Source organism: Sus scrofa, chromosome X (assembly GCF_000003025.6).
Source record: "Sus scrofa isolate TJ Tabasco breed Duroc chromosome X, Sscrofa11.1, whole genome shotgun sequence".
NCBI classification, from domain to species: Eukaryota; Metazoa; Chordata; class Mammalia; order Artiodactyla; family Suidae; genus Sus; species Sus scrofa.
In genome coordinates this window covers 9,547,110-9,572,922 of record NC_010461.5, presented here as the reverse complement: position 1 = coordinate 9,572,922, position 25,813 = coordinate 9,547,110, and the positions used below count along the sequence as shown (strand labels likewise).

Here is a 25,813-nt window from a genome sequence, read left to right as displayed (position 1 = left end):
CTTTGTCTTTTTGCTATTTCTTGGGCCGCTTCCACGGCATATGGAGATTCCCAGGCTAGGGGTCCAATCGGAGCTGTAGCCGCTGGCCTACGCCAGAGCCACAGCAACGCGGGATCCGAGCCACGTCTGCAACTGCACCACAGCTTACGGCAACGCTGGATCGTTAACCCACTGAGGAAGGGCAGGGACCGAACCCGCAACCTCATGATTCCTAGTCGGATTCGTTAACCACTGCGCCACGATGGGAACTCCTAATATTTTAAGATAAACAGTGTTTGGCAGTTTCCGTTGTGGCTCAGTGGGTTAAGAACCCAACTAGTATCTGTGAGGATGCAGGTTCAACCCCTGGCCTCATTCAGTGGGTTAAGGATCCAGCATCGGTGCAAGCTGCAGCATAGGTTGCAGATGTGGCTTGGATCCCGAGTTGCCATGGTTGTGGCATAGGCCTGCAGCTGCAGCCCAATTTGACCCCTAGCCTGGGAACTTCCATATGCCACAGGAGCAGCCCTAAGAAAATTTTTTTAAAAATTAGGGAGTTCCCATCGTGGCGCAGCAGAAACGGATCCAACTAGGAACCATGAGATTGCGGGTGCAATCCTGGCCTCGCTCAGTGGATTGTGGTGTAGGTCACAGACTAGGCTCGGATCTGGCATTGCTGTGGCTGTGGCGTAGGCCAGCATCTGTAACTCCAATTAGAACCCGAGCCTGGGAACCTCCATGGGCCTCAGGTATGGCCCTAAAAAAATAAATAAATAAATAAACAAAACAAAAACCATTAAAAAAAAAAAAAAACAGTTCAGGTCTTGCTCTCGACTGTCTAAACAGTAACTGCCATCCCCACCTCATGACTGTAGTTGTCAATTACTGAGTAATAACACAGTCACATATTTAGCTTTTAGCACCTGAGCTTTTGAGTCATATGGCTTTTAAGGTGGTAAAAGCAGCATTTTCCTAGTCCCTGTTATTTAGAATGGTACAATGGACGAGCTATCAATTAGCCATCAAAGTCTGAAATGTGGGAGTAGGGGGTGGTGACAGAATGTTAAATGCAACTACATCTGGAAAGAAAAACACATTAGGACCTTAGTGCAATTAATGTTTGCTTGTTGAGCCTTCTCGGTACGCTAGAGTCTTCCACCATATTCAAGCCTCTTAACATCCTAAGTCGGGAAACAAAGGTGATCCGTTATCCCCATTTTACAGATTAAGACATAGCTCTGTGACATTTATTCACTGCTCTGCCCCAGGTCACCCAAGCTATCTATAAGCCAGCTTTCCTCTCGGATGGTCTTTGGAAATCATCTGCAACATGATATGGAGACAAACACTTTCCCTTCACACTGGGTTTACATCACACCAATTTGGAAAGGAGCGAATGGAGAGTCTCGGCACTGCCTGAGTGACCCCAAGAGACCACGCAGGACACTCATGGGACTGAAAGGGAGGGGGCTGTCAACAATTACACATAAACTAAGACTCTCTCTGCTGAACTGGGACAGGTGGGAACCTACTTTCACCTGGGATTCTTGGGCATCCAGGTTTAGTATGAGAGACACTTGGATCCTGGGGATTAAGACCTTAAAAGGGAATATTGGGAAGCACGGAAGAACTTTACTAATTACCCTATTAACTTGAGCCTCCTTTGCATAGAGGTTGGTTTAACCAGAGACTAGCTCTCAGGTTTCAGGGTTTCTATCAATACCTTACTCCAGAGTATTGGTTTTAGTTTCACCAGTGCTCATCCATGGCTGTGTCTGTACAGCAGGCTTCCAGCTCAACGAATGCTTTCATCCTCCCAACTGACTGAGTCAACCCATCGTGTTGCTGTCTAATAAACCAATGCCTTCCTTCCCTAATTCCTCTAATAGGGGGGAAACGAGCAAAACTTCTCCTGGGCTTTTCTTCTAATGCTAGATGCCTGAAGTTTGTTGGAGTTAGAGGTACAACACTGTCTTTTTTTTTTTTTTTCTTTCACCACCCCGTCTCCTTCTTCCCATCATTAAAACCATTCACTGAGTCCAGCTGACCTCCTTCATGGCCTTCTTGGCATCCTCCTTGCTTTGCCATTTCAGCCGACCCAACTGGTTGAAATGAATCCACCCTTGGTTCACTCTAACACCTCATCCTTGTCCCCAGCCTCTCACTCCTCCAATCTAGCATTGACCTTCCCAAGCACTAATCGGATGATACTGCTCTGAAATCTGGAAATGGTTTTATCTTCTTCTTTTACAGAATGAGCCCTAACTTTTTATCACGGCATCCAAAGTCTTCCATAATCTGGCCCGGTTTCCTTGTCTAGGTTGACCCGATACAACTCCCTTACCAGCTTCTCTAACCACAACGCCTAAGCCCAGCTTGCAGTTCCCCGATCTGCAAGGCCTTCCACCTGGAATATGTCTCCCTACCGTTTCCACCACCAGAATTTCGGTCATCCTTTAAGGCTATACTTCTCAGTCATCAGCACTCAGAGCCCTAGGAAGATATGGCAAAACTCAGGGGGTACGGGGAACGTTACCTAAATAGAGTATATCTTCCTTGGGCATCAGTCTTACTCAAAGACTGAGGGAAAATGTCCACCACTCAGGGAGGGGAGATTAAGTCAAGATGAGGGAAAGGGCCTTAGAAGAGGGAAAGGACAGAAGAACAGTGAGCTATTTGTGGGATCCTGGATAAGAGGATCCCAGACCCTGAACCCCATTCTGAGCTATGCTTCTGTCAGAAGACATGATGGGTTCATGAATCCCACTATCAAAAGGTAATGGGTAATGTCACTAAGAGTGGTATTATGGACGGGGTGGGGGGTGAGTTATATTCCAGATGGCGCCAAAATGTATACAGGACAAATCATAAGCCAAGTGCTCTCTTCTGATCCCATCCCCATGAACCCAGATAACACCCTTGGGAAAAAGTGGAAGGATCCTTGGACTGAGCTAAAAACAAAAAAACATGAAGTGACTGAAACTGCGTTCATCAAACTGAGTTCTCCAAGAAATGCCTAGCTGAAATATTTCTGTGATGGAAGAAATGGAGGCTCTAAGATCAAGGAAGCTACTTACAGAAAAAATAATGACAGTGGTGTACTGATAAATGTTATCAACAATCTTTCTCCCCCAGGCCCCAATCGCCGATTTGTTAGTCCTGATTTATAGCATTTGTGAATTCCCATAGTGTAAATACTGCCACCATGGTCAATTTCAAGGGGTCAGTGTGATGCGACTGAATGCAAGCCCGTATGAGCTTGGTCCAGCAAACTGCCCATCTTAACATACTGGAGACATGGATATATTACAAATTATAATGAATGAAAAACAAAGCAGAAGATCTTTTTCTCCGTTACTTCTAAACTTTGTCTGGCACTGGTCCACTTTTCTCCTTGTCTGCTACCCCCTCTCTACTCCACTTGGCCGTGAGGTCTCAAACCTGACCTACTGCACTGGACTCCAAACGGGCTTCCCTGGCTCCCCTCCGCCTCTACCATTCATCCATCCACGGCATCAGAGCAGACGTTAGAAACAGGAATGAGAGCAACCACAACGACTCAGGACATTTTGAATGAGGTCCAAAGTCTTTATCATTCTTTTTATCACGCACGTTCTGATCCCAGCCTGCCTCTCTGAACTTGTACCATCTTTTCCCCTTCTCTGACCACACACAAGATATCCGGCTTGTTTTCTGATCTGCGCTTGATCCAGTCTGGGCATCTGCTGTTCCCTCTTCCTGCAATCACCCTTCTCTTCCTCATCCTGTACCCTGGTCACCCCGCATCCCTTAAATGAAGCAACATCAGAGAGGCCTTCTCTGAGTAACTTTTCAAAATACTTTCCAACGGAATAATGTTATAAGGTCAGGAGCAGCAGTTAACTTAGGTAGCACTTACCATGTGCTGGGCAACGTTTTCAGTGCTTTATATATATTAACTCATTTAATCTTCATAAGAAGTGCATGAGGGGGACACTCCAGGTCTTCGATTCCTCATCCAAAACCTTTGGATATACATGTGTTTTGGAAGTCAGAATCCTTCCCATTTTAGAATGCGATGCATGTACTCCTTTTATGTACCACCCCTGCTGGAGTCTGGGGCATCTTATAAACACATAATTTCTACCGTGAAACACTGGACTGCCCACTCGGAGTGGATTTAAAAAAAAAAAAAAGGGGGAGGAACGAAGAAGAACATGAGGGGGGCTGGCTCAGTGGTCCGATTGGCGTGGGGGGTGGGGGGGGCCGGATGGGGGGCTCGGGTGGTGGCACAGCTCGATTCAAAGGAATATAAAAAAAAAAAAAAAAAAAAAAAAAAAAAAAAAAAAAAAAAAAAAAAGAAGAACTACATCATTTGGTTCAGGTTCAAGATTCACCTCCAAATGAGTTCAGATCAAGTCGTGTTTGCCATCGACTGAATTCAGACAAAGCTTTCAGTTGGGGGATTTTGGAATTGCAGACCTCTATTATTATGTCCATTTTACAGATGAGTTAACTGAGGCACAGAGAGGTCTAGGTACTCTGCATCAGGCCACCCTGATTTATTTCCTTCACGGGCTTTAGCACAATCAGAAATTATGTTGCTGCTAATTGATGTGCCTCTGGTTTATGTGCTTCTTTGTTTAATGTCTATGCTGCGTGAAAATGTAAGATTTGAGAGAGCAGGCTTTTCTGTGTCCTCATGGAAAACAATGCTTGGCACTTAATTCATGCCGCATTATGTTTGCTAAATACACAAAAGGAAAGAATGAGTGCGTGAAAGAATGAAGAGCGAAACAGAGCAAAAGAGTTACAAGAAATTTCTCCTTGGAGTAGGTTCCTTCAGAGGTCACACTCTGCCTTTTCTCTTCTAAATCGTCCTGGGGGCAGGGGGAAGGTTTAGGGAGCTCTGCTTGTATAACGCCCAGTTCAAACTCTTCATTAAGCAGCTTTCTGTGATCAGCCTAGACAGAAGCAAGTGCTTTCTCATCTCTGACTCCGCTGATGACATGGGAGGTTGTGAAAAGAACTCCACGTGGCACATGGAAGCGGTGGGTCCTGCCCTGGTTTGGTAGTTCCCTCTCCACGTAGCTTCTGAGGTGGGCAACTGTCCTCAGGAAAGATCCCCTTCGAGAGGATGACAAGGACTCAGGCAACCCTCCTAGGTCAAGACAATGAACCTGGACTGCACGAGTCCCCAACAGTTCCTTAGCTTGGAATTGTACTAAGAAGATCACAATTCCACCAATTCATATTCATTCTTTCATCTGACAAATATTTATTGGATACCTCCTAGCGGTAGCAGATAACACAGTCTCTGTCCTGAAAGAGCTCAAAGTTCAGTGGAGTACAGAAAAAATACACAGACTGAAAACACAATGCAGAGGAGTCCCCTGGTGGTACAGTGGGCTAAGGATCCAGCGTTGTCACTGCTGTGGCTTGGGTCATTAGTTCTTTCTAGGAGAGATGCTGCCCTTCATATATGTATAGATTAGCTGTTTATTGTTCTTATTCCCGGGTTATTTCCTTACTTCTTCTTCTTTTTTTTTTTTTTTTTTTTAGGGCCGGACCCTCGGCATATGGACATTCCCAGGCTAGGGGTCGAATCAGAGCCACAGCTGCCAGCCTACACCACAGCTCCAGCAACGCCAGATCCAAGCCTCAGCTGCCACCTACAAGGTAGCTCATGATATCGCTGGATCCTTAACCCAGTGAGGGGAGCCAGGGATCGAACCCGCATCCTCATGGATACTAGTCAGTTTCGTAACCCCTGAGCCACAGTGGGAACTCCCGGGGGTATTTCCTGATACTCCCAATTAATTTTTATCAGTCTCGTAGACTCCAGAGATTGTTATATATCTCCCAATTTTCCCCCTTTCTTTCATCTCATAGAAACAGAATCTCCATTTATAGTTGGGCATATGTCACTATGAAAAAAGATTACATGTCCCACACTCCCTTGCAGCTATGACCATATGACTTAATGAAAGCCAAGGTGACGTAAAAGGCAGTAAGGTGTGCAGTTTCTGGGACATGTCCCTAAACAGTGAGACTATTCCTCTTCTTCCTGTCTATTTCCATCTGGCTTCTTGTTATATGGGTATCGTAGCCACCACCTTGACTGATACGAATGAGAAAAACATGCCAGGGATGGTGAAGCAACAGGCAGATGATCCAGAATATCTAGATCCTCGAACAACTTCATAAAGCAGAGCGGAAATAAAGGCTCTAAACTGCTGACTTCTAGGAGTTTACAAGAAATCAAATAAAGCCTCTGAACTGCTGACTTTTAGGAGTTTACGAGAAATCAAATAAAGCCTCTGAACTGCTGACTTCTAGGGGTTTACAAGAAATCACAAGATTATTATGCCAAGCCAGGGTAGTTGGAATTACTATTGCACGAATGCAAACCTCAATTTTAGCCAGTGTAGAATGTATTGGAAATAAACTGCTGCCCATGAGAGGACCTAAAATATGTGGTATTGATATCATCGGGCCTTGGGCAAGGAAGACTCAGGTATTGGAAAGTGGAAAACTAGTGACCCGTGTTACACCATCACAAAACCCCTTGATACAACTATATCAGCTACGCTACCACGGAAGGCCGAACACCTGCCAACTATGACTTCTGTTTTTCCAGCTTTATGGAGATATAATTGCCATAAAACACTGGACTCGTTTTAGGTACACAACATAATGATTTGTTATTTGTATATACTGCAAAATGCTCAGCACAATAAGTTTAGTTAACATGCATCACCTGACAAAGTTGCAATGTCTTTTCTTGTGATAAGAACTTTTGTGGGGGGGGGGGGCTGCACCCACAGCATGCGGAAGTTCTCAGGCCAGGGAATGAATCCGCACCACAGCAGTGACCTGAGCCACAGGCAGTGACAACTTTGGATCCTTAGCCACTAGACCACCAGGGAACTCCAGAGAACTTTCAAACACACAATACGGCATTGCCAATTGGAGTAACCATGCCGTACTTAGCATCCCCGAAAAGCCAACTTGGACTTTACTCTTGGGGGAAATGGTTTGACGATATTCATAATAATGATGCTGTGTGCCGATGACTTCTTACTGTTCTAGGCAATCTCGTGAGAGACGTGACCCAGGGCTGAAGTTAGCCTAGTAGGGATGAGAGGCTAACGTGAGCTCTTCTTCTGGAAGCCAGGGATGGAAGGAACCACAGCTTTGCTAAGCAAGCTGTTCTCCCCTACAGCCTGAACTCTAACTCTTGATTAAGACTTCCTTAATTTGGGGCCAGAGGGGGTTGAAAAAGCCGACTGCCCTACCCTAAACCACAGCAGATGTAATGGATACAGTCAAAGAGCAGCCTTAAGAGAAAATAAGTGTATGCTCACACGCAGTTTTCAAGCACTTTCCATCAAGCATTTTCTAGCAGACAGTGAAAGCCAGTCCAGGGCAAAAAAAAAAAAAAAAAAAAAAAAATCTGATTAAGGGTGCTGCCTTCCTCTTGACTCAGCCAGCCTCTGGGAAGTTGATTAAATTGAGAGAGAGGAACACTGACAGAATACAGAAACTTTAGACTTAAATGGTCTAAAGCTGCTCTGTCCAATGCGACAGACACATGAGGTTGTTTAAATTTAAATGAATTAAAAGTAAGTGCCATTTTAAAATTCAGTTTCTCAGTCACACTAACCATATTTCGAAGGCTCAAAAGTTACATCAGCCTCGTGGCTACCATTTGCAAGCATGCAGAGAGGGAACATTTTTCATCATTGTAGAAAGTTCTAGTTGACAGCAGTGGTCTAGACCCGGCCTGGCAAAGTTTCTGTAAAGGGCCAGACAGTAAATATTTTAGACAAAACTGAGGTTGCTATGTGAGTACTTAAAAAAACCATTTAGAACGTGATGAATTCAAGTGGTTAAAACCATTCCTAGCTCATAAGTCATACAAATACAGGTGGCGGGACAGATTCGGTCCACAGGTCATGGTTTTCAGGCCCCCTGGTCTAGACAAAACCTTAAACTTATCCATGGAATTAACTCTAAGCAAATTCAGTCCAAGACTGCCCAGCATGAGAAGAAATCATATTACCTGTAAACCTCCATTCCCATGCCACTAATTTCAACCAATAGCATTTCACAAATTATTTTGGTGTCATCCTAATTCTAAGAAGAGATTCGTTTACAGTGAGGACAGTGAAAGGCAGAGACTAGAGAACTTACCGGAGGTGAGATCAGGCAACTCACATACAGACCCTGCCCTCAGCTATCTTGCTAGCCTACCTTTCTACGAGTCTCAGTATCAACTCACCCATCTCTCCCGCTATGAGATAAACATTCAGGTCCATGATCTTGTCTGGTTTTTTTTTTCCTTTTTTTTTTTTTTTTTTTTTTTTGGCTGCGCCCACAGCATGCAAATGTTTCCAGGTCAGGGATCGAACCTGAACCACAGCAGTGACAATGCCAGATTATTAACCTACCAGGCCACCAGGGAACTCTGACCTTGTTTATCTTTACTTGAACTCTATCACAATGACGTCTGCCACCTAGCGAGTGCAAGATTACTATCTGCTTAGTAAATCAAGGCTTTGAACATTCCTAAAATCCCATGGAAGACTCACATTCAATGATCATAAATGGTAAAGTCTTTCCAGAGGTCAGACTTTTTTGACAAGGGGATGAGGAGAGACCAGGAGGCACGGGGGCCTCTAAAAGAAGGGTTGAAGTGGGAAGGGCCACAGGAGAAAAAAAAGGGGGTGGTGTCTGGGGGAGGCCGTGGGAAGCAGACCTGCAGAAAGACTCCTATACGATGTTTTCTCACAAGTTCTGCCCCCTCTGAATCTGAAACCCTCGTACGAACACGGAGCTTATCTGTCTCTCCTGAGAACAGCCACAGCCAGGATGGGACTGTCCCAGCCCAAATGGCCCTATGAATGCTAGTAACGCCAAAGAAGCCTTCTATCAGCTCTCCATGAGGGCTGCACTGAAAGCCTGAAATTCACAGATGGGCTCTGATCAAGAAGATGAGGGAGAAAACGGAGTCAAAGAACAAAGCCTTTCTGAATTTGTTAAAGAGCGATAACACCTTTGAGACTTCCAAACAGAAAAGATACTGTTGAGAAGATGATTTTTAAACGTGAAGTATTCCTTTATTCCCATGGACATTGCCCCTTTCAAATAACTGCTACTCCCTGCTTCAGACTGAAGAAGCCAGGACCTTTGCTTCAACTAATGCTATTTTGAAATGTAAGGGTTCATTCAGCATGGAGCCAGGTCTGTTTAGTCACTTCATACAATTAATCCACGTTTCTTTTCTTGCTTTTTTTGGCCATGACTGCCTAAAGACATGTGTCTTTTAGGAATTTGATTTGTAAAAGAGCATAAGACACCACAATAGGCCTGGCTCTAGTAACGAATCACAGCTAATTATACAAGCAAACACACTGGGTAAATGTGGATGCTCAATTAGTGAGCAAATTATGGCAAAAATGGAAATGTTTTATTCTGTATGCACAGGTGTTCTATTTTCCCAGTAAATCAACTCTTTCCTATTAATATGGAAAATGCAGCATTTATGTCGAAGAGTCATGAGACAAGCATTTGTGGTTTTTTTTATAGCAACTGCCACTTATCAGGTATTTATGTGCCAGATGCCAAAGTAGATACATTGCTTCTATCACAGCACCAAGCCCTGACCATGAAGTCGAAAAGACATAGAAACACTCCCATTTCACTGATGAGAAAACAGAGATCAGAGAGGCAATTCCAAACCAAGACTCAAACTCCATTTTGACCAATCATCTTAAAGCTATTTCAGCCCAGCGAATGCACTTGGTATGATGCACACCTGCATCTTGATTAATTTCATTTTCAGGTAAAGGGTTCTTGGCAGTCTAATGTTTAAATATTGTGCTACTTGGATTTTTCATAAGAAAAATGTTCAAATATTCAGAAAAGATAATTATGATTTGAGGGGGACGAACCGGAGGGCAAAAAAGATACTTTTCAGATCATTCATTTCTTATGAGTGCATTCATGCTCAGTAATGCTATGTTAGCATAGTTTATGGATTTATAAATTTAAGGGCATGCTGAGCTATAGCTTCATAATAAAGTATGTGCTCATGTAGTCATTCAACAAACATTACTGAGCTCTCCTCTGTGCAAGGTACCATGTTAGACACAGTAGGGGAATGAAAATGAGTTAGACGCCATTCCTGCCCAATTAGGAACCAAATCCCTCTGCTGTTGCATCTCAGAACTAGTGATCACCACCTAAGCACAGAGCTCTGCAGTCAGGGAAATCCAGGGTGCGAGAAAGAAGATGTGGGAGAGGGACTAGTCAGGCCTACAGGTGATGCTGTCTGCCCATCCCTGAAAGATACACTTGAATACACAACCCTTTAAAGTGGCGACACATGTCCCCTGAGGTGCTTCATTTTTGTGGCAAGATTCGAGGCTATATTCCGAAGTGTATTCTCCTGATTTGAGACCCATTTTCGATTCCTGCTAGAATGCCCACGGTATGGAGCTATGATTCTGAACAGGAAAATACAGTGACCTAGATGAGTCTAACTCTGCGCGTTGCTGTTTTTATCTCCAAGACTTTGCAAGCTTGTGACAGGGATGCAATCTGTGGAGTGAGAAGGACAAATAGGAAGAGGAGGGAAATGAAGTTATGCGGTTTGCATTTTGCAACAAGTTACAGGAAGACTAGGATTAGTCTGACTTATGTTTATTTCTTCTGAGGGTTAGCTCCTGTGAACTGAAAGTCCCACCAGGACTCAGTTTAGAGATTATCATACTAAGTGAAGTAAGACAAATACCATATGATATCGCCTGTATGCAGAATCTAAACACCATCACATTTACAGAACAGAAACAGACTCATAGGCACAGAAGACAAGCTTAAGGTTACCCAAAGGGACAGGGAGAGAGGGATAAATTAGGAGTTGGAGATTAATAGATGCACACTACTATATATAAAATAGATAAATAACAAAGACCTACTGGATAGCACAGGAAACTATATTCGAAATCCTGTAATGAACCATAATGGAAGAGAATGAAAATATATATATATACACAGATATGTATAACCAAATCACTTTGCTATATACCTGAAACTAGCAGTATATTGTATTTTCTTTATTTTTTGTGTGTCTTTCGAGGGCCACACCCAGGGCATACAGAGGTTCCCAGGCTAGGGGTCGAATCAGAGCGGTAGCTGCCGTCCTATGCCACAGCCACAGCCATGCCAGATCCGAGCTGTATCTGTGACCCACAACCACAGCTCACGGAAACGCTGGATCCTTAACCCACTGAGCAAGGGCAGGGATCAAACATGCGTCCTCATGTAACTAGTCACATTCGTTTCCGCTGAGCCACCACGGGAACTCCTAGTATTATACTGTAAATCAACTCTACTTTGATTTAAAAATAAAGATAAAACTTTTTAAAAATTAGAAATTGAGGCAAAGAAGTCAGCTGCTTTGATGCACACCTACTGACTGAATTCTCCTTAACCTTGACTTTCTCATCTACACACTATGAGAGCTGTGTGAACTGACCTTAATGTTTCTTTTCTCTTGCGGTTATTCTAGGACTCCAAGGCTTGGCCCAGAGCCCCCTGAAACATATCTTCCTAGCTGCCCAGAACCTCAGGCTGCTGTCCTTTCAAAATCATCTAAACAAAGTTTCCAACTACTGTGACCCTCTTAAGGATTCCACAGAGGCAAAAACAGAAAACAGACAGACAAAAACCATGAGGGCATATTCTTATCATAATACACATTATGTCTTAGATGAAACTATTTTATTAGTCTTATTCGGCTCTCTGAAAGAGTAAGAATGCAAAGATATTGATGACAGGAGTTCTCGTCATGGCGCAGTGGTTAACAAATCCGACTAGGAACCATGAGGTTGCGGGTTCGATCCCTGGCCTCGCTCAGTGGGTGAAGGATCCGGCGTTGCCGTGAGCTGTGGTATAGGTGGCAGACATGGCTCAGACCCCGCGTTGCTGTGGCTCTGGCATAGGCCGGCGGCTACAGCTCCGATTCGACCCCTAGCCTGGGAACCTCTATATGCCGTGGGAGCGGCCCTAGAAAAGGCAAAAAGACCAAAAAAAAAAAAGATATTGATGACAATCCATCAATTTGGAGAAATGGTTAAAAGCGGGAAACCACCAGTAGTAGAATATCAAACATCCCTTTACAAAGAATGTAGTAGGGCGACAGGTATTGACACGAAAAGCTGTGTGAGATATACTATTTAAAAAAATAAAATGAATTTTTAAAGCAGCATCAAAATAACCTATAGTATATGTTTCCTTTTCAATGAATATCAGTATACATATATGTGTGTGTGTGTGTATGTACATATGATTTGCATTTGTAGAGAAAAGTATGGAAGAAGACATTAGAAACTTTTCCATTTGTAGTTACAGCGCATTTTTTTTAAGTTTTATTGAAGTACTGTTGATTTACAATGTTATGGAAATTTGTGCTGCACAACAAAGTGAATCAGTTATACATAACACACATCCATTCTCTTTCAGATTCTTTTCCCACCAAGATTATTAGCACAGAATATTGGGTTGAATTCTCTGTGCTAGACAGTGACATTAGAAAATTTTAACCATGATGCCTCCTGAGCAGCCATAAGAAGGGGGCCTTCACTAAATAGGAAAGAAGGATTTCTCATGTCCCTTCATAGTCTTCTCTACTCTTGGAGTTTTGTACAGAAAAAAAAAAAAAAAAAAAAAAGCATTATTTTTTATTAAAACACTTGAAAAACTACAAAGGAAGTAATTTCTCTTAATAATGAGAAAGGAAATTGTGAAAAAATGAAAAACCCCAGCAGCATTTTATTGCTACCTGCTATGTGCTAGGTACCTGCTTCTGGGCATTGGGTCACATCAGTGGTCTAAACAGAAAAGCTTCCTCACTATATGTTTTTGTGTACTTCTGTCTGACACATACTGGTTTTATTTATTTACTTATTTATTTATTTATTTTGTCTTTTCAGGGTCACACCCATGGCATATGGAAATTCCCAGGCTAGGGGTTGAATCAGAGCTGCAGCTGCCAGCCTACACCACAGCCACACCAACATGGGATCCAAGTGGAGTCTGCAACCCACATCACAGCTCATGGCAACGCCAGATCCTTAACCCACTGAGCAAGGCCAGGGATTGAACCCGTGTCCTCATGGATATTAGTCGGGTTCATTACAGCTGAGCCACAATGGAAACTCCTACATACTGGTTTTAAAGCCACTAGAAACTAAAGAGAAGATCTTTAAAAAAAAAAAAAAAAAAAAAAAAAAAAAAAAGACTTCCTACTGTGACACAGCAGGTTTAAGGATCCGATGTTGTCTCTGCAGCAGCTCAAATTGCTGCTGAGGTGCAATTTTGATCCCTGGCCCAGTACAATACATTAAGGATCTGGTGTTGTCCCAACCATGGCTCAGATTCGATCCCTGGCCCAGGGATCTGTGCTCTGGATGTGGCCAAAAAACAAAACCAGAAAAGCTTCCTGCTCTTGTGCAGCTTTATTCTCAAAATAATAAACTCAAAAATCTATCACTGTTTTCAGATCAGATGGTTAATAATAAATGTTAAGGAAAAAGAAAACATAGGGCAGGGGGGAGACGATCAGGAATGTGAGCTGGGCCTGGACTCTCAACAGGGGGGCTTGAGTGGGCATCACTGAGAAGCTGGTATCTGGGCAAATGTTATTGGAGCTCAAGGAAAGGAGGCTGGTGGCCATGCCTATCTGTCCAGGGAGAAGCGCTCCAGGCAGAAGGAAGAGCCTCATGCGAAGGCCCGAGTGGAAACAGGCTGGAATCATCACAAAAGTGGCAACAAAGCTGGTATTCCTGGAGCAGGGGAAGAGACAGCGAACGGAGTCAAAGTCAAAGCGGGAGGCCCCAGTCTTGCTGAGGGTGCCTACAGGGCCTTGTTGGCCACCCAGCCAGGAGTGGCAGGCCCATCCACTACAAACTTTTGAAGCCCAGGAGTGCCATGGTCCAACTTCCTTTTTAGAAAGATCATGCTGGTTGAAAAGAGACCACCGGGGGCCGGGGTGGAAGTGCTGAGACCAGCCCAGAGGCTATGACAGTAATTCAAGCAAAAGCCCCAGCTGGCAGGGGTGGCGGTGGCGAGAACTTGCCAGATACTACTGGATACATTTTTGAAGGTGAAGCCAAATAAAATACGACTTCCAAGTTCTTGGAAGAATGTGAGGAGAGGGGCTGGAGGCAGCAAACGTTTCTGGGAAGTTTCTTTCCTCCAAAGGGGAACAAAGACACTGGTGGGAGTTCCCAGGGCCAGGAGGGTCAAGAGCATCTATTTTAGGATGAGAGAAATAACAGCATGTTGTAATGCTGGTGAGAGTGAAAAAAAGTCCACCCCCCCAACCACTGTGAATAACAATACTGATGAGGATGCAAGCACCCAGAGCCTGGGGAGGTGACCTGTGCTCCCAGTGGGAGACTGGCCTTACTGAGAAGCAGAAAAATTCCACCCTTTAGGACGAGAGCGTCTATACACTGGATCACCTAGCTCCCTTCGTCTTTGAACCTGACCAGGCTTGTGTGAGGGTCTAAGAGGACAGAGCAGAAAGAAGGATGCTGCAGGCCTTTCAAGGCTGGGACGCAAAAGGTGGGAGGGTTTGCACCTGACCTCCCTCTCTCTGCACTTGGGTTGGAGTCCCGAACCACCAGCTTTGGAAGAAGCACAGCTGTCATACTGGAGAGACCACGGGGACACAGAGGCGGCCCACAGCTGGGGAGTCTCCACTGGAACCAAGCAGGACCCTGCCAGCCCTTCTCAGAGTGGACCCCCCCAACTCATGTCCTCCACCTGCCTCTTATCTATAGAAAAACTTGAGTCAAAGAATCAAGCACATCAGAGAAGCGAGAGAAAAAAAAATACAGAGAAAAAGAAAACAGTCGAGCTAGACAGAATAATAGTTAAGCTATTCAGTAAAGTCAGGGACCTTTAGTTCTTCCTCAAGGACTAGAGATAATGTTTTGAGCCATGTTCTTGAAGCTGTTTTGCAGGTGCTGAAGCCCCCACGGAGGGTTGGAAGTCAACTGTGTGCTGCCCACAAGCATGGAGACCCCAGACAGTTGGAACCAGAAGGCTGATGATGCTGATTCCCAATGACCTCACCACCCACCAATCAGGAAAATGTCCAGGAGCTGACCACGCCCTGTTCCTCAAACCCTGTAAGACCCCTCACTACCCGCTCCAAGGAGGGGGAGGCACAGTCCTTGCACTAGCTTGCTGGGCTCCTTTCTTCACCTGGGAATTAAAGCTACTTTCTCGGTCTCTGAATTCCTATTTGACAACGGTGTACCGAAGCAGCCAAGATTTCGGCAACACCACCCTGGCACCAGACCTGTGTTTTGGGTGGGTGTGGGGGCTCCAGTCCAGCCCCAGACACCAACTGCGAATGGCCAGCACCAGAGCCAGCACCAGAGCCACCTCGCTGAGCCCAGGCAAGCCCTGGGCCCATCAGACCTAACAGTCTAGGGAGGTGGCTGTTCTAAGCCAGTGCTTTTGGGGTGATCTGATAGGCAGTGATGCATCATTGGACAGGAGGTCAGGTGGAGAGGCAGCTGCAGAAGCTCTAGGGAGGCACTCCAGGAAAGAGACGCAGTCCTCTTTGCATCAGCACAGTGTTCTCAGGGCAGCAGGAAGCCAGGTTACCCACTCCCTCGCTAACAGTGAAGAGATGGCATGGGGCGGGGGATGGCTGGAATTGAGGGGAAGGTGGAGAGAGGGGCCCAGAAGGTGACTGGAGGAGGATGATGCCAGGTGTTTACCTGGGGGCAGGTAAAGCCCCTCACCTTTCCGTATTTCATTTGCATTCCCCTCCCAGTCTTTATTATGTATTTTTGCCTAGCTATGATCTGGTTAGATTTAAAGACTGCAAGGAAATTCTTCACAAAAGGAAATTCACCTGAAGGAAATTCACAAAAGGAAATTCACCTGACTATTTGAGGCCCTGGAACACTCACTGAAGGATTTGCTCCATCCCGGCTCATCTAGCCCACGTGAGTCCACAGGCCAACACACCAGGCACCCCCTGTGGGCTGCCATGTGCCAGATTTTAGGGGACAATAGGTGGATGCCCTCAGAGGCACTTCCGATTTATTTTCAAGATCACAGAGCAGAAAAAAAGCCAGTTCAAAAGAAACTGTTGGAATATGCATTTGGCGGAGTGGGGAGTCACTTAAGCCAAGCTATGGAAACAAAGGATTTCATGGTGCGGTGGGGCTGCCAGCCGTGGACGGGCTGGGTTGAACCAGAGGGGATGGCTGGGGGCAGAAGAGTGGGAAAGGGACTTGGAAGAGGCGAGGAATGGGAAAGCAATTGTGGAAACCGTAGACTTTGAATTCACTAAACTTTTTGTCACGTTGCCATGACATTGAATTGTTTGCTAAGTAGATGTGTTTATAGACATCACCCTAGGGGCTAACCAAGGGCTGCGAATAAGGGAAGTTACTTACTTGCTATTGTTTTACGGGCCAGACTCCACTGGAAATTTCCCTAAGAGACGGACGACCAAATATCCTCTTTTTGCCAATTTTGAAATATTTCTAATTATAGGCTGACCTCTGTAAAGTCTAATTACCATGGACATCAAAGTCTCATTATATAACAACCAAAAAAAAGCACCAGGATAAGTAGACTTATCATTTACTTTCTACCATCTTAGTCCAAATGGACCTAGTTTTCAAAGTAAAAGAGTAAAATGATATAGTTAAAGAAATTAGAAAGTCAACAACTACTATGCATCAAAACAGACACCAAAGATATTCAATCTTATCTGCCCTTACACCCTTTCTCCTTTTTTCCATAAACCACAATCAGCACACTCTTTCTATAAAGGGCCAGTTAATAGCTACTCAAACCATTGAGTCATTTGCCATTGCAGTGTAAAAGCAGTTCAGACAACGTGTAAGCAAACACACAAATAAAGCCATGTCTGGGCACAAAAATTTGGATTTAATCTCAGTTTTATGGGTCACAAAAGAGTGTGACCCTTTTACATTTGTATGATGAATGATTTTTCTTTTTTCTCTGTTTATAATGCTTCTTATTTAAATGATAAAAACTTCATCAAATACATTGGGGCGTCATCCATCTTTTACAAAAAAATAGTATTCTTCCTTTGACTTTTTCAATCATTTGAAAACATTAAAAAATTCTTAGTTTGTGGGCTAAAAGCAGGTGGCAGGCTGGATATGGCCCACTGGCTATAATTTGCCATCCCAGCACTAAATTTTGGTGGGCTTCTGAGATCTAAATGAGCTATTTTGGGGGGTGGGGGCATAATGACACTGGATCATTAATCTGTAATGACTGGTTTTCATTTTGGCATGAACTTCAACATTTATATATATATATATATATATTTTTTTTTTTGGTCTTTTTTTTCCTAGGGCCGTACCCACAGCACATGGAGGTTCCCAGGACAGGGGTCCAATCGGAGCTGTAGCCGCTGGCCTACATCACAGCCACGCCAGATCCAAGCCACATCTGCAACCTACACCACAGCTCACGGCAACGCTGGATCCTCAACCCACTGAGCGAGGCCAGGGATCGAACCCACAACCTCATGGTTCCTGGTCGGACTTGTCAACCACTGAGCCACGACGGGAACTTCTTGACATTTTTAAATAATCAATTTTTTTTTTCTTTTACCGCTGCACCCACAGCTTATGGAAGTTCCCAGGCCAGACTGAATCCGAGCCACAGCTGCAACCTACGCCATAGCGGGAACTCCTCATTGATTTTGATTAATGCAGTAAATGAATCCCTTACTATCTCCTGGGCTAGGAAGAAATGTGCTACCGTTAAGAGCAGAATCATGTGAGAAACAAATAGGGCCTGCTACATCAGTAAACAGGGGATGTCACAGTCGGAGCCATTGCAGTCCCTCCAAGGGTGAGATGGTGAGCCCTGGGAGAACTCCAGAAAGAAACCAAGAACACCTGCCATCTAGCAGCCCTCAGACCGCAGCCACTCGCCATGGTGAGCCTTGAGGAAACGCAGGATGTGACAACAGGATACTGGCCCCAGAGCCGAGGTGCATATCAAAGCAATGATTTCAGAGCGCCCAGATGTCTGCAACTTCCCATGCACAGAAAAGCACTAAACTCCTTAACTCGAGAGGTCTCATTGGCTGTGATTAACAGTCATCTCGTGTTCCTACCACCTGTCCTTTGTTGCAAAACTCCTATATATCCCAGCTTCACCCTCACCTCCGGGTGCAATTTTCTCAGGGGTACTCGAGATGCTGCCTCCCAGCCCAAGGTCTCATTTTTGTCCACAAAATAACGCTCAACTTTTAGGCTGTACTTTTTTTTTTTTTTTGGTCGACAAACGTTTTTATTTTTAAAACTGCTTACCTACTGCTACATCAGGACCCATTTCCTCTGACACTGATGCCCCCTTCCCGGCATCTATGGCACACAGTGAGAAGCATTTTAGGACTAGCTGGGGCTTTGTCAGTAGAGAGGTTTGATTTTAAATTCTCATTCTGGAGTTCCCGTTGTGGCGCAGTGGAAACGAATCCGGCTAGTATCCATGAGGACGTGGGTTCGAGCCCTGGCGCCCATGCATTGGGTTAAGGATCTGGCACTGCAGTGCTGTGGTGTAGGTCACAGACTCGGCTACCTCACTGCTGTGGCTGTGGTGTAGGCCAGCAGCTTTAGCTCCGATTTGACCGCTAGCCTGGGAACCTCCACAGGCCGAGGGTACAGCCCTAAAAATCCAATAAATAAATAAATTCTTTTTTTTTTTTTTTTTTTTTTGCTATTTCTTTGGGCCGCTCCCGTGGCATATGGAGGTTCCCAGGCTAGGGGTCGAATGGGAGCCGCAGCCACTGGCCTACGCCAGAGCCACAGCAACGCAGGATCCAAGCCGCGTCTGCAACCTACACCACAGCTCACGGCAACGCCGGATCGTTAACCCACTGAGCAAGGGCAGGGACCGAACCCGCAACCTCATGGTTCCTAGTCGGATTCGTTAACCACTGCGCCACGACGGGAACTCCCTAAATAAATAAATTCTTATTCTGCCACCTAAGTGCTCTCAGACTTTGTTGAATCACTTTCCCTCGTAGGCCTATGCTTTTTCAACTGTAAAATGGTTAGAATGCAGGGCTCTTTTGTCAAACTATTCAAAAAAAATAGTAACACATTTATCATGCTCCATCATAAGTGACTAGATATAGTTCCCAATGCTATATAGCAGGATCTCATTGCTTATCCTTTTTTTTTTTTTTTTTTTGGTCTTTTGTCCTTTAGGGCTGCACCCAAGGCACATGGAGGTTCCCAGGCTAGGGGTTGAACCAGAGCTGTAGCTGCCAGCCTACACCACGGACACAGCAACAGGGGATCCGAACCGCATCTGCGACCTACACCACAGCTCACAGCAACGCCGGATCCTTAACCCACTGAGCGGGACCAGGGACTGAACCTGCATCCTCATGGATACTAGTCAGGTTCGTTAACTACGGAGCCATGACGGGAACTCCCCAGATCATTTCTTTCAGAAGAGTTCCTTGAAGTGGAGTTCCCACATCGAGAGGTCTGACATACAACTATTAGTAAAATGGAATAATTTCCTTATGCTTTTTGGACTTTTGAATATTGTTTTCATGGTTTTTTTTTTTTTCCTTTCTTTCCTTGTTCTTTTTTGGCTTCACCTGAAGCATATGCAAGTTCCTGGGCCAAGGAGCCAATCCGAGCTTGCAGCTGTGACCTATGCCACAGCTGCGGCAATGCTGGATCCTTAACCCACTATGCCATGGCGGGAACTCCTTCATGAGGTTTTTCTTATAAGAGATATCCCAATTTCAGAGTTCCTGTGGTGGCACAGTGCGTTGAAGCATCCGGCATTGCTATAGGATGCAGCTGCAGCCAGGAACTTCCATATGCCTCAGGATTGTGGCAATAATAATAATTAAAAAAAGATATCCCAACTTCTCTTTTCTTAAGGAGTGAGATACCTGAAGCCAGTGCTGACTGTCTCCTGGGTAGACGTGTGTGCCGAGCCTGGTCTATATAGAGCAGCAGGGTCTCCAGTATGGCTGTCCGGCCAAGATCACAAGCTCTTACCCTCTGGAAACCCCAAGTCCTTCATCGGGGTCTCAAGAGGCTGCTTTGAGGGGGAGGTCGAATTAGAGACATCCAGTCTTTAGCACAACACGTAACTTGTGTGGTCAACACATGTGAGCTCCCTCTATTACTATCAACGCCATCATGCCATCCCTCAAGGGGCAAAGGCAGATGCGAGCAGGCATGGGTTTGCCTAAAAATAGACAGCTGAGTTTCTAGGAAATGAAACTCGAAGCTGTTGTTTCCTTTGTTAACAGAGCGCCCCACGGTTAACTCTTCATTGGACCTTAGACACCAAATGAGCCCGGGCACCAGCACTCAGATCTAGACGTCGGAGCGGGTTCCTGGTGAATGCACTCTAGTCTGTCAAATTGGGGGGACAAAAGAATTTCCATGTCTCCGTTCTGACTAACTGGGGGCATGCCTACTAACTTACACTACCTGCAAAGGACCAGAACATATACTGGCTGATGTGAGCCTCACCATGCTCCCCCCGCCCCCGGCAAAGGCAACGGGAGAGGGGGTGTAACGTTCATTGTGTAGTCAAAAGAACCGAGTTTCCTAGGGCTTGGGTGATAAGCCCACGGCCCCCCAGCTAGTGACTGACAAAGACTCTCTCCTTGACTCAACTTGACTCAGGCTCCTCGAAGCTTCTAGGTCTCCATCTTTGGGCTTTTGTGTCCATCTGCCCAGTTTTAGCAAGAATCTCCCCCCACTGACATCGGATCATCCTTGGTGTCTCATCAAACACCCTCTCCCCTACCACCACCCCCAGGTGACATCCAGCTCCCTGGCCTGCTTTCGGCAAGAATCCTGTCAAGTCGGTTCAGCCAGAACCGCCCCCACCCCCACCCCTAATATTTCCTCTTAGTAATTTTCCATCCACTGACCCCCCTCCCCCACTTCTTGGTTACAAATCCCCACATGCACATGTCGTATTTGGAACTCAGCCCAGTCCTATACTGAGGTCTCTTTTCTCCCACTGCAATAGTTCTGGAGCAAAATCTGTTTTTACAGCTTACCCTACTGTCTGGTTCTGATTTTTCTGACACCATGGGAGCCCAGATTCCCTGTATCTCTAGTCCGCGTTCCCCGCCACCACATACTCATTCAAATGCCACCCTACACTAGAAAAAGCACAAAAGAAAAAGAACTTCGGTGACTTGCACGGTTTTAAAGCCCAAAATGCAGGGTGAAAAAACTTTGACCGAGGGAAGCTATTTCCCCAATTCAAACATCTGGTGCTCCTCGCAGCAGCCCGATTAACTCCTGTAGGAAGTTAGACAGACCAAGTGTTGATTAATCTGAAATTACAAAACACCCTCCATGATTAACCCTGATTATGAAATATCAGGCGTTTTCCTCGGCAAATAACCGAAATCAAGATACTTAAACATCTCTCCTGCTAGCTAGTTTCAGTTCTTCCTCAAAAATTACAGGTAATGCTTTTTAGGGATCTCTTGGCTGTCCTTACCATCTTTAGTCTTCTTCCAGAATCAAACAGAGAAGCCTGGTTGAAGACAGCAGAGCATGAGAGGTGGCGTCAAGATCGGCCTGAGATGGACCCAAGAGCATCAACTAAGATAAAGAGAAAACACCAACACTTTACATGTCAAAGGCAGCAACGTACTGAAGCTTCCAAACGCTCAGGGACCATTGCTCTAATACGGGGCTGCTGAAAACATCTATTAACAGTATTTACTTCCTCAAAACATACCGACCAGAAACATACATGAGAAAATGATTTCTAACATTATTAAAAGTCAGACTTCATGGTCAAAGAAACGACACTTGAGACTACCAAAACTCTGCTTTAGATTCTCAAAAAAAAAAAGTCTTTGCATACAATTTGGGTTCTCCTTCCTCCCCTCCCCGTGCCCTGAGGATGGCTCATATATCATCTGCATTTGTCCCAATGTTTAAAATACCTTTCTTGGCTGCATGGAGTGAGTCTAGTTCTGGAATCTTCGGAGGTGAAGAGATGGGCTATGGGAAGCCCAGAGTCAAGACTCCAGGCTGCCAGCCTTGGAGTTCCCAAGGCAAAGATGAGGTTAGGGGTTGGGGGAGGAGCGTAACTATTTAAGCCATCTCAGACAGGAGGTTTCACAGAAGCAGTAGGTTCCTCTTATTTTTACCACTGAGGTAAAGCCATGTCTAAATCCAAGCAAGTGGGGAGACCAAACTTTCTTCTTTTTTGTAGGAATTTCTCAACCTGAGCATTGCGGTGAGATAATTCTTTGTGGCACCATCAGATGTTTAGCAGCATCCCTGACCTGTTCCCCCCCTAGATGCCAGCAGCATTGCCCCGTCCAGTCGTGACAATCACAGATGTCCCCAGACATTGCAAAATATCCCCTGGGGAGGGAGCAGCAAAAATGCCCCAGAGTGAGAACCATAGTTGTACAGATATCTTAGAGACTTCTAAATTCAGCTCATTCTTAGGTCCCACTGAAAGGAACCCTGGTTTCTAAGCAGGGGCAGGGCTTGCGGTGGGTTCACTGACTTCAGTGAAACAAGGGCAGCTGCACTTGAAGTCTAGTGCCAGGTCAACCCTGCTTCTCCAAGTGGGGCACCCTAGAGAACTGTTCCCTTCTGAACTGTTACTGGGGCCTTTTGTGGGTAGAGTCAAAACATCGGTAGTTATGTTTAAAGTTTTTTAGCCCACCTAGTGGACCCCGAGAGAATTTGCCAAGTGCAAGTCCGCCATGAGAAAACCAGCTGAAAATGATCAGGGTTAATCGACTGTATTGAAAAGCCAATAGTGCCCCGGATCAGCTAAAAAACTAGCAGATACAATAAATAAGTGATCTTTGAGAGTTTATTACAAACCAGACACTGTTTTAGCTGCTTCATATGTATTATCTCATTAAACACTAAAAAAGATGAAGTAAATATCATCCGTTTTCTTTCGTTCTCTTTATATATATATATATATATCAAATCACGGAATTAACGCAGAAAAGATACTAGACTTTCCCCAGGTCACATACCATGTAAGTGATAGTCACACAAGCAAAAATCAAATGCCTTCCTGCCAAACCACCTTGCCATGCAAACGATACGTAAAAATCCACAGCTTTCTCACATATAAACAATAACGAATCCAAATGGACAACAGGAGAGTTCTCAAGAAAAACAGCAACAAAAACATGAAATACTTGGGAAGAAAATTGACATGAAACGCTTGGGAATGAAGAAGGTGGGAGATGAACAGGGGACAGTAACGCCTTACCTAGCGGGCCACTTGCTTTCCCTTTGCCCCTGCAGATCGGCTCTTCCACACCTTCCCACCACGCTCTGCGTCTGGAGCGGCTGAGCTGTAGGAACGTCTGAGCTGTAGGAACGTCATCACTAACTGGAAGACTTCCGGTTGGCTTTGGCCAATGGGAGGAGAGGACTGAGCACTAACCCCTGGCCTCCCCCCTCTCTGCGGCTGTGGATTGGCTGCAACCCTCCAATGAAGTTCTTGTCAGGTGATGCTCCCCTCATGGACACTTTTGCCGAATGACACTAATTGTTCCTCCCTCCTGCCGTTTTTGGCCTGGGGTTGCGAAGACTCAGCCCTTGAAATGTCGCACCTTTGGTTCTGATTTCCCTAAATCCTGTCCAAACGGTCATGAATAGTCACCTTGCTAAACGCATCAATTTCTTTTTTTTCTTTCTTTCTTTCTTCAGCTGCCAGGATCCTTAACTCATTGCGCAGGACCAGGGATCAAACCGGTACTCCGACAGAGACAGGCCAGATCATTAACCCACTGCGACAAAGTGGGAACTCCTAAACTCATCAATTTCTTTTTTTTTTTTTTTTTTTTTTTTTGTCTTTTTGCTATTTCTTTGGGCCGCTCTCGCGGCATATGGAGGTTCCCAGGCTAGGGGTCTTATCGGAGCTGTAGCCTCTGGCCTACGCCAGAGCCACAGCAACGCGGGATCCGAGCCGCGTCTGCAACCTACACCACAGCTCACGGCAACGCCGGATAGTTAACCCACTGAGCAAGGGCAGGGACCGAACCCGCAACCTCATGGTTCCTAGTCGGATTCGTTAACCACTGCGCCACGACGGGAACTCCCTAAACTCATCAATTTCTTACTTCAGCTGTGCCACTTGTTTCCCAGAGGACACAGAGAATATGTAAATGGATAAAGAGAAATGTATCATTATTAGGCCTAGAGGTCACAACACTAAAAAAATGCAAAGTTGCTTCAATTGATTTGTAAATGCTGTGCAATCCCAATCAAATACCAATAGGATTTCATGAGTAACTTGCTAGACTGATTCTAAACCAGAGACCATTCAATCAGCTGGGCATTTTTGTTTATCACAAAGATTGGGGCTGTGTGATCCATACACGACATCTCCTTGGAACAGTAAAGGATCCATTACCAGCTAATTCTTAGAAAGGTGAGGCATTGGATCTGACTGGGTTAAAACCACTGGTAAGGATAGCTCTGAATGAAAAGTAACAAGGAGAGGATTCCTCTTCCAGCTCAAGAAATGCATTATAATGCTGCATTGCCTACAACGGCACAATGCCAACACATCCATGAAAGACAGGTGATTGCAAAGATAAGTAAAAGCGCAAATGGGACATTAGTTTCAAGTCATATCAATGGCAAAAGGAATTACTAAAATAATGTTGGGCACTTCTTGTGGCTCAGCAGAAATGAAACCAACTAGCATCTATGAGGATGAAAGTTCGAACCCCGGCCCCGCTCAGTGGGTTATGGATCCAGCATTGCCCCAAGGTGTGGTGTAGGTCACAGATGTGGCTCAGATGTGATGTGACTGTGGCTGCGGTGTAGGCCAACAGCTATAGCCCCGATTTGACCCCTAGCCTGGGAACTTCATATGCCACAGCAGTGGCCCTGAAAAAAACTAATTATAACATTGGGCAGCTGGCTTAAAGCTTAGAAAAAATTTAACCTGTAGTCTTACTTTATTTCTTACATCAAAATTTCATATGGCTCAAAAATTGAAATGTAAGACATTGGAGTACCCCAGTGGCTCAGTGGGTTAAGGATCCAGTGTTGTCACTTCTGTGGCCCTGGACATTACTGTGGCATGGGTTCAATACCTAGCTTGGGAACTTTTGCATGCCACTGGCATGGCCAAAAATTTTTTTTTAAATATATATATCCTGTGGCTTTAAGTTGAAATAAACTAGTATTTATATTTTAAAAAAACAATGTACAGTAAAAGTACTAGAAGAAACAATAGACAAATATATTTTTATTTTTTATTTTTTTGTCTTTTTAGGGCTGCACCTGTGGCATATGGAGGTTCCCAGGCTGAGGTCAAATTGAAGCTGTAGCTGCTGGTCTATATGACAGCCACAGCAACGCAGGATCCAAGGCGCAGCCTTAAGCCACTAAGCGAGGCAAAGGAGGCCAGGGATCAAACCTACGTCATCATGGATGCTAGTCAGATTAGTTTCAGCTGAGCCATGACAGGAACTCCCCAAATATTTTTATTTAAAAAAAAATGGGGGGCCACACCCAAAGCATCTGGAAATTCCTGGGCCAGGGATCAAAGCCGCATCACAGCAGTGACAACGCTGGATCCCTAATCTGCTGCACCACCAGGGAACTCCAACAAATATTTTTTATAATCTTCAAGTGGGAAAAGTATTCTAAGTTAGACAATAACAACAACGATAAAAAAGAAAGAAAGAAAGAAAGAAAGAAAGAAAGAAAGAAAGAAAGAAAGAAAGAAAGAGAAAGAAAGAAAAACACCAGGAACCAGAGAGTGT

General features: G+C 44.9%; 1 protein-coding gene across 2 annotated transcripts in view; it reads right to left on the bottom strand.

Moving 5' to 3' along the window:
• Nucleotides 1–21,639, bottom strand: part of TLR8 (toll like receptor 8) — a 65,479-nt gene extending 43,840 nt beyond the window's left edge. For both annotated transcript variants that reach the window (XM_021079509.1, XM_021079507.1), the window contains exon 1: nucleotides 21,541–21,639. The gene's annotated coding sequence lies outside the window, so the exon portion shown is untranslated. The remainder of the gene's footprint in view (nucleotides 1–21,540) is intronic.